The following is an 11609-nucleotide window of genomic DNA, read 5'->3' as shown; positions in this document are numbered from 1 at the left end:
GGTCATATAGATTGTGCCATTAGATTAGTCATATTCCTGTCATGAAATAGCCAACCATGTTTCAGAGTGTATATTCAAGAATTTAGGACAAGTGATGTGCTTATTAGTAGTCCATAAAGCATAGGCTATAGGGAATTTTACGCATAGGCCTGTTTAGGGCTTTGATCTGAGCCAGTGTGAGCAAGGCCTCACATCAAAGGCGATTACTCACCCAAAACCATTTTTTTGATCAGAAAATACCCTCTCTATAAATAGGTGCCTCTGCATAAATGGTAACGATTTCTCATTGTCACGTGCGCTTATAGAAAAGGGTGAGAAGTAAAGGAGTGGGTGTATAAATGCAAGGAAATTAAAAAGTATTATGTCTCCATGGAAACTGAAGTAGTGTCAATTAATGGAGCCCAATTGGAGCTCTTAAAAGGATTAAAAGCATGAATAAATGACCCCTCGTATGGGGTCAATAAGCGCACTAATGACCATACTTTAATGCATGAGAGAAGCTTCATGGCATTAGTTTACACTTTACAGTGACAGGAAGAGAAAAGCCACTTGATGGTCCCGACCCACACACCCTCACTCTGAGCTGGGCTGGGGCCTATACAATCACAACCCTTACTGCAAGGGGAGTGTAAGGCCTCCACTCACCAAGATAAATAGAAACACAGGTTTGGGAAAGGAAGATGTGGAATTTACAGACACATCATCAAAGCTGCACATTCATCCATTTATCACACACTGACACTGAGTTATGACAGTAAATTGTCATGTGAGAAGGAGGAGCGAGACTGCAATAAAACTGAGAGGGGTGTTTGCGTCAGTTTCTCCAGCTCACAGCACAGAAATCATAAATACAGAAGACTGACCTCAGACCAGTCCCACCAGTACCATTCCTCATCTAATCATATACACAAACACTAAATCATCTCCATTATGTTGATGGGTGAGAGCTTAAGAGGGATGACTGCAGTAGACTATTAGAGTGTCAGACTATGCAGGCTCCACTTGGTTGTTAAGAGTGTTTGAATTTCATTCCCAATTTTTTGGCTCGGTTCCCAAATACGACCAGTACAGAAGTTCACCTAAGGCACTGTGTGTGTTATGGGACTGCTCTGTGTACCACCATGCACGCATGCACATACCCAGTCACACATATACACACACAGTTGCGTATGCACACTTTCAAGTGCACACACACACACACACTCTTTCTCTCTCTCTCACAAACACATACACACACACACACAAACACAGACAGACAACTGGTCACATCAGCACAGATTAGGGGAGAAATGTTAATTAAATCAGTAAACACTTTAATCTTTAGGAAACACGAACACACACACGCCTCATTTGCTCAATACGGCAAATGAAAGACAGAATGTAAATACATGAAGAAAGACAGCATTGATGAAGAACACTTTAAAGAGACAAAAGCATAGATCATCTGGAGTCAGCAATACATAGACAGTCTAGCATGATGTACATACTCAATCCATAAAACCAGCCGTTTAACTGGGGGGCAGAATGAAATATTTTCAAGAAACGACAAAGATGGATATTCCAATCCAGACTAATTGTCAGTGGTTAATTTGTTGTTGTTGTTGTTTATTGATGGAAAACACGTGCCATCCAGAGATTTGTGACCCCTCCATAACCTCACACCCCTTCACCTTCTCATCTGATTGGTTAGTCTTTAATTTGGCTGGAGACCCCCCCTCTCCCACTCACCCCCTATATGTTTATTAGCATAGCAACTTTGTGAGGCTGGACAGAACTCATTCGTTAATCAATGACATAACAGGGGCACCTACCCCTCATTTACCCAACAAGCTCCTCTTGGTTAATCACATACTGGAAGGCAACACCCCCCCCCCCAGTCTTTTACCAGTCTTTGACATTGATTTCTATTCCATTTTATTCTATTCTATATTTATTCATATTTGCATGTTTATTGTAGAGCAAACAGTAGTGTCCCAGCTCCTCTCACAGCTGCTCTCACAGTTCTCTTTCGGAAGGCTCTGCCTGTAGCAAGCATCTGGGGAGAAAACAGAATGGGCTCAGCAGAACAACTGCGTCTCACAAACCTCTTCATGCGCCTCCTTTTCTTTAAACTCTCTCTCTCCCTCTCTTCCTGCATCTCCCCTACTTTCATCTTCCTTCGTTTTCCTCTTCGTCTCCTTACTCTCTCTCTCTCTCTCTCTTTCCTCTCTCCCTTCCTGTCTCTTCACTCTTCTCTCTCTTTTTCTACCTACTTCCTTTAAATCTATTCTCTCTCGTAACTGAGCAAGTGTAGGAACAAGGAGGGTTTGCTGAATAAATCACAGTTTGAATCACACAAACGTGTACATGCATGCATCTAGGGGAGGGTGACTGCCTCTGTCCTGTTGTTGTTGCTGCAACAGAAAACAGCTTTTCACTGTGCTTTTCTTTGGTGTTTATATCAAGTCTGTGCATCCCAATGTGTCTCAGTGTGATAGTTTGTCTCAGGGGATACCAGCCACAGACTGGAGCTGTCATCCCCACACTCCATCATTCCCAAAATCTAGACCTTCACCAATCCATCATTTCCAAACAGAAACACACTGTGGCACATGTATCATTCCAAAACCCCAAACACGCTGATACTGTTATCATTCGAAAACCCTGACACTGTAAACCATTTATGTCTGACACACTGTCACTATGACATGTCAATGTCAGTCTGTTATCATAGCCAGGGTTGGAGACATCCCATAGAAAGTAAATACCCCCTTTCACACAATGGCTGACATCAACACACAAGTATAACCTGGGCGGCAGACGTGAGGCATGGTGGACAACATCACTGGGGCATAGGGTGGGATTTGCAGAGTGTCATTTCCCACACAAGCTCCTACATCTTCAATGCAACACGCTCCCCCCATAATTATTCATTATAATTATTATAAGAAGACGACCTTTCCACTCCATTCACTTCACCTTTGGCCTTTCTCTCTGGTGTTGTGATTACATCCCTGATCTTTATTTGGATTCACTCCTGGATGGATGGAGGGACATATGGATGGAGAAGCTTTCCACAGATTGTAATATAGCTGGAATCATGCCACCAGTGTAAACCATCCATCCACAGAAGAGGGGGCAGGGGTTCATCCATTCAGTGTGTAAGAGGCAGAGTTCATAGAGAAGATCCAGTGTGTGTGTGTGTGTGTGTGTGTGTGTGTGTGTGTGTGTGTGTGTGTCAAGCTTAGCATTTTATTAGTCGTATGTACAGGATACACATTGTAGACACGGTTCAACAAAATGCTTACTTGCAGGTTCCTTCTTGAAAATGCAACAACAATAAGAAAGGAAAGAATAAAATAGAAGGATACGAACATAAAGTAAATGGCTCAGTGGACCAGAATAAACTTTTTAGCATAAATACAATACAGTTAGGCACAATTTATAGTCCAATATGTACACATGTGCGTATCAGGGAAGGGGGGATTCGGGGGCAAGTTTTTAAATTGTGCATTATTAACAAGGGTAATTAAGTGTCTGGTAGCAGCAGTCGTGATATGTGTGTATCATGAACTAACATGTGTGTGTGTGTGTGTGTGTGTGTGTGTGTGTGTGTGTGTGTGTGTGTGTGTGTGGATTGGGATTGAACAGAGCGGTGACAGAGGAACACATTTGGAGCACTGAAAAGGGATTACATTTACAGTAAATGTCACCCAATCACCTGACCAATCTCTATCTTTCTCACCAATTTAAGCCTATCATAACTCATTGTCATCTACCTCGCTTACCCACACACACTATTTCACTCTCTGTGACATAAATTAATCTATAATATATTACACAGACAGAAGTTAATCAGTAAACTCACACTGTCACACAGACATAATGTAATCAAATGGACATAGCTTTTCCATGTTTAGTTGATGCCTTTGAAACTCTCCAAGCTATTGTTAGTGTGTCTGCGTGTCTGTGTGCATGCATGTACACGTTTGTGTGATTCAAACTGTGATTTATTCAGCAAAGGCAATGTGTGCGTAATGACCTTATACCAGGTCAGTGCTTAAAGTGTGAGAATGTGTGTGTGACCCTGTAGAACATTAGCCATCCATCATATGGTTCACCATTTAGCCTCATCCACACAGCAAGATTCTGATAAACCAGACATAGAAAAAGACAAACACTATTCTCTGTTCTGCTGTTGCCTCAACACTCTCTCACACGCACATTCTGATCTGAGTGAACCTGCAGAGGGGTGGCTTGTTTCCCTCTCCTTTTCTGTTCATCCAGACATCTGCTCAGTCCTTCATTAGTAGTCGCTGGCATGTGAATTTTGCCAAGGGAGATGCTAGTTGTTCAAATATTACGTAAAGCTGCCGACTCGGCTACTCTCTCCCCTCTCCAAAACCCATCTCTACCCTCACTCACAGATGGTGAGTGGATTTGTTTAATCGAAGCAAAAGCAGGAATTCTACTCGGAATCATTCAATGGTTCCATTAAAACGATTCATTAGATCGCACTACACTCACTGAAGCCCTTCACTCCACAGCTATTGAAATCAACAGAGATGAGTTTGTAGTGGAGTGTGGGGGGAGAGGCTGAGAAAGAGAAGGGGGAACAGAGAGAACGTAAGAGATAGAGGAAGAATGTGAAAATGACAAACTGAATGTGTTCAACATCATCTACCTATAACATGTACTGACAGAACATTGGTACTGTATAAACAAGGCTCAGGGCTGTAGCTCAGAAGTTTGCTTTATTGTGCTTTTGGATGGTTTTATAAAAACAAATTCAGAACATAACAAAGAGAAAGAAGAATCATCTCCCAGTATCTTTCTTTACCCTGATTTCAGAAGCTTGTGTTCATTACAGAGCACCCCTGGGAGTTCACACTCGCTTTGGTAAACCTTTGAAAACCCTCTTCAAGAAGTAGACACCAGGATTGTCCTGACAGCTTCTGCTAATGAAGACTTTTCTTGGTATTCACAAATGGCTGTTCCAGGCTCTTTGTTGTGAATAGCTCGAAAATAAATAATCGAACTCTAGTCATCTTTAGTGAACAGAAACAGAGTAAAGGCAAAACGAGGCAAGAATTCAATGAAGTCAATATTTTTTTTGAGGGAATACCACATGCACCAAAAAAATATAATCACTTGAAATATTCAAAAGAACAAATCTAAAAAAAATGTAATAGTTTTTTCAAAGGCAAACAAAACCAATACAAAAATATATATAAAAACACATTTTGTGGACACATAGACTTGCACAACATGTTCCCAAAACAGAACATTTTGGTCCAACCATTTTCTTCGATAAAGTATCTGACCACATAGGCTACCTGTTCTACTGGATGCATCATTCCAAAGAAAACATAGAAATGCAGGTTAGACTGGTATGAGACATTTCAAGGCCAGCTGTGCCGCAGACATTATCAGGTATTCATTTTTAGTTTAACACCAGGTGTAAATGGGGTCTAAGACTACATTTTCTTCAAACCCCTGCAGAGTGAAACAGCGTATGCACGGCTAGCTTTCACAGCAGTCCCCAGGTAAAAACAGTCACACAATCTACTGTATTTAGTCACTTCTGGTTAGACAGTGTCAGGAAAATTACACAAAAAAGGCATTTTAACTCCTAACAAACTGCATGATAATGTTTTTATTTAAATAGTGAAACTAATATGAAATGTATTTTTTATTTCAAATAACTTGAATCAGCTGTACATGAGTTGTGCTGTCCTAAAAATACATTAGATCAGGGACCCAGGGAAATGTGACCAAATGTTGTCCTAATTTGAACAGATTAACTGTTGACAATCATTTAAAAGAATAATCACAGCACCAATCAAAAGATATCAAATAAATTTACTTCACCGCATTGCTTGCCTCTAATTTTCATCCAAACAGGGACCAAATGTGCCCTTATTAAATAATGAAAGTTGCAATGTCCAAAAACAACCCCATCCCACTTCTGTGATACAGATCTGAAGGGACCAGATGGGATTACGTTTATGGGGGACTTCCACCCATACACTTCCTTCACATCTGTCAACACTGATGGGGTAGGGGCTAGAGAAATTATCTAGTCAGTGCTTGTTTTCAGGCCAGGATATGGTACAATCCACTCGAGACACCCAGAGCCCCCTCTGTTGACCCCAGCTAAGCCTCCATGAGCAGGTGCAGCCGTTGATGGACGATGGCTGAGTTCTTGGTCCACAGGAACTGTCAGCTCTCCTTTGAGAAGCTCCATGGGAACAAACTGCAGTACCTGTCTCTGACCAACAGGAGGCAGAATGTCAGTGTCCCCCTCCCCAATGGCCAGGCAGCCCATATGCTCCTGCACGTCACCGAGGTGGGGAAGGAGTCGAGCGGCAGCTCGACAGAACCCCACACATTCCAGCACCGCCCCCGCAGCACCTGGAGGAGAAGGACACCTTAAGGTGATGGAGCGGAAGGACAGGTGGAGGCAATGGACAGGTGGAGGCAATGGACAGTTGCCGCGGTTACGCAGGTAAAGGTGGAGAGGGGCAGGAGGAGGGCGTCGCCAGGTCCCATGTGGTGCAGGGAGAGCAGGACGCAGCCCAGCAGGTCTCTCTGATATTGTGGTTCCCCGTCATGCAGAGTGGTGCGGGCCATAGTTCCGAACGGAACTCCAGCGCCAACCCCCCAGCCTACTCCACACAATCCCCCCAACACGATGCTCTGCCAAAAACTAGGCACTTTCTGTTTCCCTTGCCATTGCAGGGAGTGATGTCACATAGGGCTGCCACCTCAGAGAGGATGGAGGTGGTACAAACCATTGGGCAGGAGCTACAGGGAGGGACCAGAGTCCAGGCAGGGCATGCCTGCTCCAATGCTTCATTGAGGTGGTTCAACAAACCCCCATCACAGAATGGTGAGTTCCTGACGACAGGGAGGGTCGCCCCCACTATCACAAACCAGGTGTCCATATGACATTCTGCCAGCGGCCCTGTCAGCACACAGCATGCCCCTGTGCCCTTCCACCCAGGCAGCGTTGTGGCCCTTCCCATCACGCTCCTTCCAGCCCAGGGCCTGCAGCTCTCTCTTCTGGCCCAGGGGCCACCGACCCGTAACGCTGCAACACGCTGGGGCCACTGTTACGAGACAACCAGCGGGCCCGCGGCAGAGAACTCACCTACACACAGGAATAGGAAGAACAGCTCAAGCCTGACTTGAAATTTTCATGCAGAAGTTTGTATTAAACAATTCACTGATACTAAATTACAGATCCACCAAAATGAAATTGAGGATGTGGCCATCAGTCACTGAATATCTCATATTATACTCATCAAATTATTCTGAAATTGTAGATAATTATTATCCTAGCACTTTATGTCCAACTAATGGTCAAAGGGCATCAGCAAACTTTTAGCACTCTGTAGGCTTCGCTATCTACTTTAATTAACTTTGCACATTTGCCACTCTTACCTGGAAGCGCTGCAGGTACTCATGAGCAGTGCAGTCCCTGATGTTTTCCAGTCATTGCCTCTGCTTCTCATTGAGGCCCTCAAACAATTTCAGGTTTTCCCCAATCGTCCCTGTCTGTAGGGCATGGAAGTAGGAGCACGCCTGCTCATGTTGAGCCAGGAACGACTGCGGGAGGAGCTGGCTGGGAAATAGGGCTTCACGGGCAGCCAGGTCCGGCCAGAAGTGACGGATCAGCTTGGACAGCAAGGGCCTCACAGCCTTCCTACCATCGTAGTGAAGACAGACGACGTACACCTCAGAGTTCCCTGCTTTGCTGGTGGCCGGTTTGAAGACGCTGACGGAGCGGAAGCAGCAGTTTAACAGGTAGAGCAGGCAGAGGGAGGAGTGCTCGTACAGAGTGAACATCTTTAGTACAAACGAGCCTCCTGGGCCCAGAAGGAAGAGTGCGGCCGCAGCCTCGCAGTAGTGCAACGACACCACCAGGGCCTCCTGCTCATCAGGGTTCCCCTGACAGTCAAACTCCCGTCCGCCATCACCACATCAATACTGAGCATGTTACCAACAAAGCCCTGCAGCTCGAGCAGGTGCCTCTGGCTCATGATGTCGCCTGTGTTGTCCGAGCCAAAGAACCACCAGGGCAGCGTGTTGGCAATGAAGCGGTCGTCTGTGGTGGTGGTGCCCCCTCCGTTGGCCTCGTGATAGGGGTTGAGTGTGTTGGCTGCCCAACTCCAGTCCCAGTAGCACGTGTGCTCGCTAGTTTTGAGGTAGTGGTTCAGAGCGGCAATGAAAGACCCTGGAGCCTCACACAGGTGAACAGTGTTCAGGGTAAGGGATACACCACTCCCCATTTGCCGGTTTGACATATGTCCTGACTTTATTGAAGAGTTCTCTGACCTCCGCAACCACCTCCGGGTCAAAGGCTTCCACATCGGTGGGCTGCTGTCTGACAGCTTTCCTCCTCGCTCCCCAGCCCCAACTTGTCCTCTCCACTGGACACCCAGCCCCAACTCATCCTCTCCACTGACATCCACAACACTATGCAATGCATGCCCTGCAAAATGTAGATTATATCAGGTAAATGTATTTTATTTACACCCGTATTTGTTGACTTTTTAGTTTATATGCATTAATGCCCGGTCCCAGCTCTGCGTAACTACTGCCGTCACTCTATATATGCATGGGCAGCAGTTGATTACTGATTCATATGTCCAGCTACATTGTTGTTAATGTGATTTAACAATGATGGAATAGTAGGCCTTGCCTTATGTTAAATAGACATTTGGCAGTGTACATTAATCATTTTCTGGGGCGGCAGGTAGCCTAGTAGTTAGAGCGTTAGGCCAGTAACAGGTGGATCAAATCCCTGAGCTGACAAGGTACAAATGTGTTGTTCTGCCCCTGAATAAGGCAGTTTACCCACTGTTCCTAGGCAGTCATTGTAAATAAGAATTTGTTCCTAACTGCCTTGCCTAGTTAAAGGTTTAATAAAAATCTCAAACAACAGGGTGTGTTCGTAAATTCAAACTGGAGTACCAGAGCACGCTGTAAATTCAGAGCGTTTCACTCTTGGATCATTCAGAGCGCACACTGGACGCTCCGGCCAAAGAAGAGTAGGGTTGATCCGAGCGTTCTGAACTCAACCGCAGTCAATCACCCAAGCGAACTGGCTAACGTTGGCAAGCTACTTCCAGACACAAATGAGAGAACACCTCTGACCATTTTACTCGCCATAGCAGAGCTGGTTAGGCTGTTTTCACATTATTCAGAGCTTTGGTGACTAACTGTGCTGCTGGCAACAATTTAATCACGTTTTTTTTTTACCGACGGCCATATTCAAATGAGTGTTGAGCGTTCGTAATTTCATCACTTATTCTGCGCCCTGTCACACTGACGAGTGCTCTGAAATCGGAGTAGAGCGGATTTACGAACGCACCCAGAGCAAGCAGGCAGGTCAGCTTGCTACACCTGACTAACCTACTAAATAAAGCTAGTTAAACGTTAGGCACATTGTATGAAATGCCTTAAGGCGAAACAAGTAAGCGAAATTATTTATTTAAATTGTATTGCTGGCTATAATACATATTTAAGGGATACATAAATTAGCAAGTTGTTTAAATGGTCACACACCTCACAGGCCAGGACATGCTTCTGTGAGTTGCTAACAACATGTGTCCCTCTCCTTGCAGGTGCAGCGGCATAGTCCAGGTTGCTAAACAGGAAACTACGGGTCGCCATTTAGGCCGAAACGAATTTCGTTAGCAACCTACGCTAGTTTTTCTAGCGTCAAGTAACATCTCCATCTCTGAATAACATTAACTAGCTACTATACCTTGCTTGTTTACTGTTCAAACACTTCCATAACAGGCACACTATTACAACGCTTACGGTTGTTACCTTTTGTTTGTAACTTTAAAAAGTTTACCGCCGTAATAATACTAACTTTGTTCCGTGGTCGTAAACTACACAACTCTGATTCCTACCTAGCAAATTATAAATCAGCTAACATCCTTTTTAGCTAAGCACAGCTGGCTTCTCAGCAGACACTTCCCTGCAGCTGTGTGTGGTTTGTCCCGAGAGTGAAACAGATGTACCCTGAATATATATATATATATATATATTATTACAATTTTTTTTTGTTTGTATTTTTGTATTATTCTTCTTCGGTGAGGTTTAACGGCGGTTGGCATTCAATATGTTGCATTACCGCCCCCAAATGAACTATAGATCCATTACACTTTAGGATACTAGATTGAAAAGGGAATCAGAAAAAAATAAAAACATTTATTTTTTATTACCCCATCAACTTACTTAATACTCATCAAAACCCATCACCTTATTCCACTTCTTTAACCCTCTCTGATCCTACCTCAGGCCAACAGCCTGGGAAGATGGGACACTGCTCCTCAACACACCCTGTAACTCTTCTGAAGTTAAATCTCATATACCCAAATACTTCTCTGCAGTTGCCACCACAACATATATTTTCTGTGATGTACTTACCATTTCTGTGGTAGAGTTGATAACCATTACTATGAATGCTAAGAAGCTAACCTTACTGAAGCATAACTCACTGATTGGCCTATCTGTCTATACTTGCACAAATCTACTACTCACTGGGATCCTCTCAGGATCCCTCACCCTTGACCCATCCTCCTCCACTTTATTCACTGCCTCAGCATATGACACCCTCTGCACTACTCTGACCCTGGCCACCTCAACCTGACTCTCTAGCACCAGACTCCCGATCCCCAGCAAGATGAGCACCCCTACAATTAACAAACAACTTTATCCACCAAATCTTCACAATCCTCAGTCACAAGAATCTCCCTCCTACACACTGGGGCAACATGACCATAAACGTTGCTCCTGATTACAGCGCAGTAGATTCTGCACAAAATCTCTAACAGGATAACCGATATATCCTAAAATCACTTTGTCTGGTAGAGACTAATAATGACTCCACTGTTTCACCATGCTCCCCAATGGGTGTGCGTGGCACCAAATGGCAGGTATCACAAACACCAGGAATGTTCAACTTCAATTGCTACACCTCCAGACTTAACACTACCACATAAATCACTCCTTTCAATGGTGCCCTATTCCTAAGAGTAAAGAAAGAAAGATCTTGACCCAAGTTGCGTGACACGAAGCACCTTCTCACTCTGGTCATATGTAACACAAACAAAATTCACAAGTCCACTGCAGGTTACCTTTAATTGACTTAAGATTCTTCTTCTTAGGGATTGGGTTGGTGGATCACATCTGACTTTTAAGGTGCATACACCTCCACCTATTGTACTGGAGGGTGAGGCCAGGCACAGCCGAACTACACACAATTGTTCCTTAGTCCTGTTCCTCTAAGAAAGTGAAATAGAGCCCTAAACACCACTTCCCTCCCACACTACACCACCCAAACCTGTCCAGCCTCTCTAACCCTTTCACACACTCTCCCTATCTACGATATATAATTCCCAAAATATCAACACATGCTCCACCGTTTCTTCCACCAAACAGTCATCACACAGACCTGTTTCATGTCTCCTTATCACAATGTGGCATTCAAACCTGTATGCCCAAACCGTAGTCTACTCCACAGAACTTCTTCTCACCTACATCCCATACTCCCTACTTCTTCCTTTACTGATTGTTGCACGTGATAAAATTGGCTCCCCTTACTACTAGCA

At 44.3% G+C, this 11609-nt stretch overlaps 1 pseudogene; it reads right to left on the bottom strand.

Moving 5' to 3' along the window:
• Positions 1-4714: 4714 nt before the first annotated feature.
• Positions 4715-10060, bottom strand: LOC118394175 (cap-specific mRNA (nucleoside-2'-O-)-methyltransferase 2-like; annotated as a pseudogene).
• Between the last annotated feature and the right edge of the window lie 1549 nt (positions 10061-11609).

The sequence above is a fragment of the Oncorhynchus keta genome, chromosome 14 (assembly GCF_023373465.1).
Source record: "Oncorhynchus keta strain PuntledgeMale-10-30-2019 chromosome 14, Oket_V2, whole genome shotgun sequence".
Lineage (NCBI taxonomy): Eukaryota > Metazoa > Chordata > Actinopteri > Salmoniformes > Salmonidae > Oncorhynchus > Oncorhynchus keta.
Note: the sequence above shows the minus strand (reverse complement) of the source record. Positions and strands in the feature narration are given on the sequence as shown.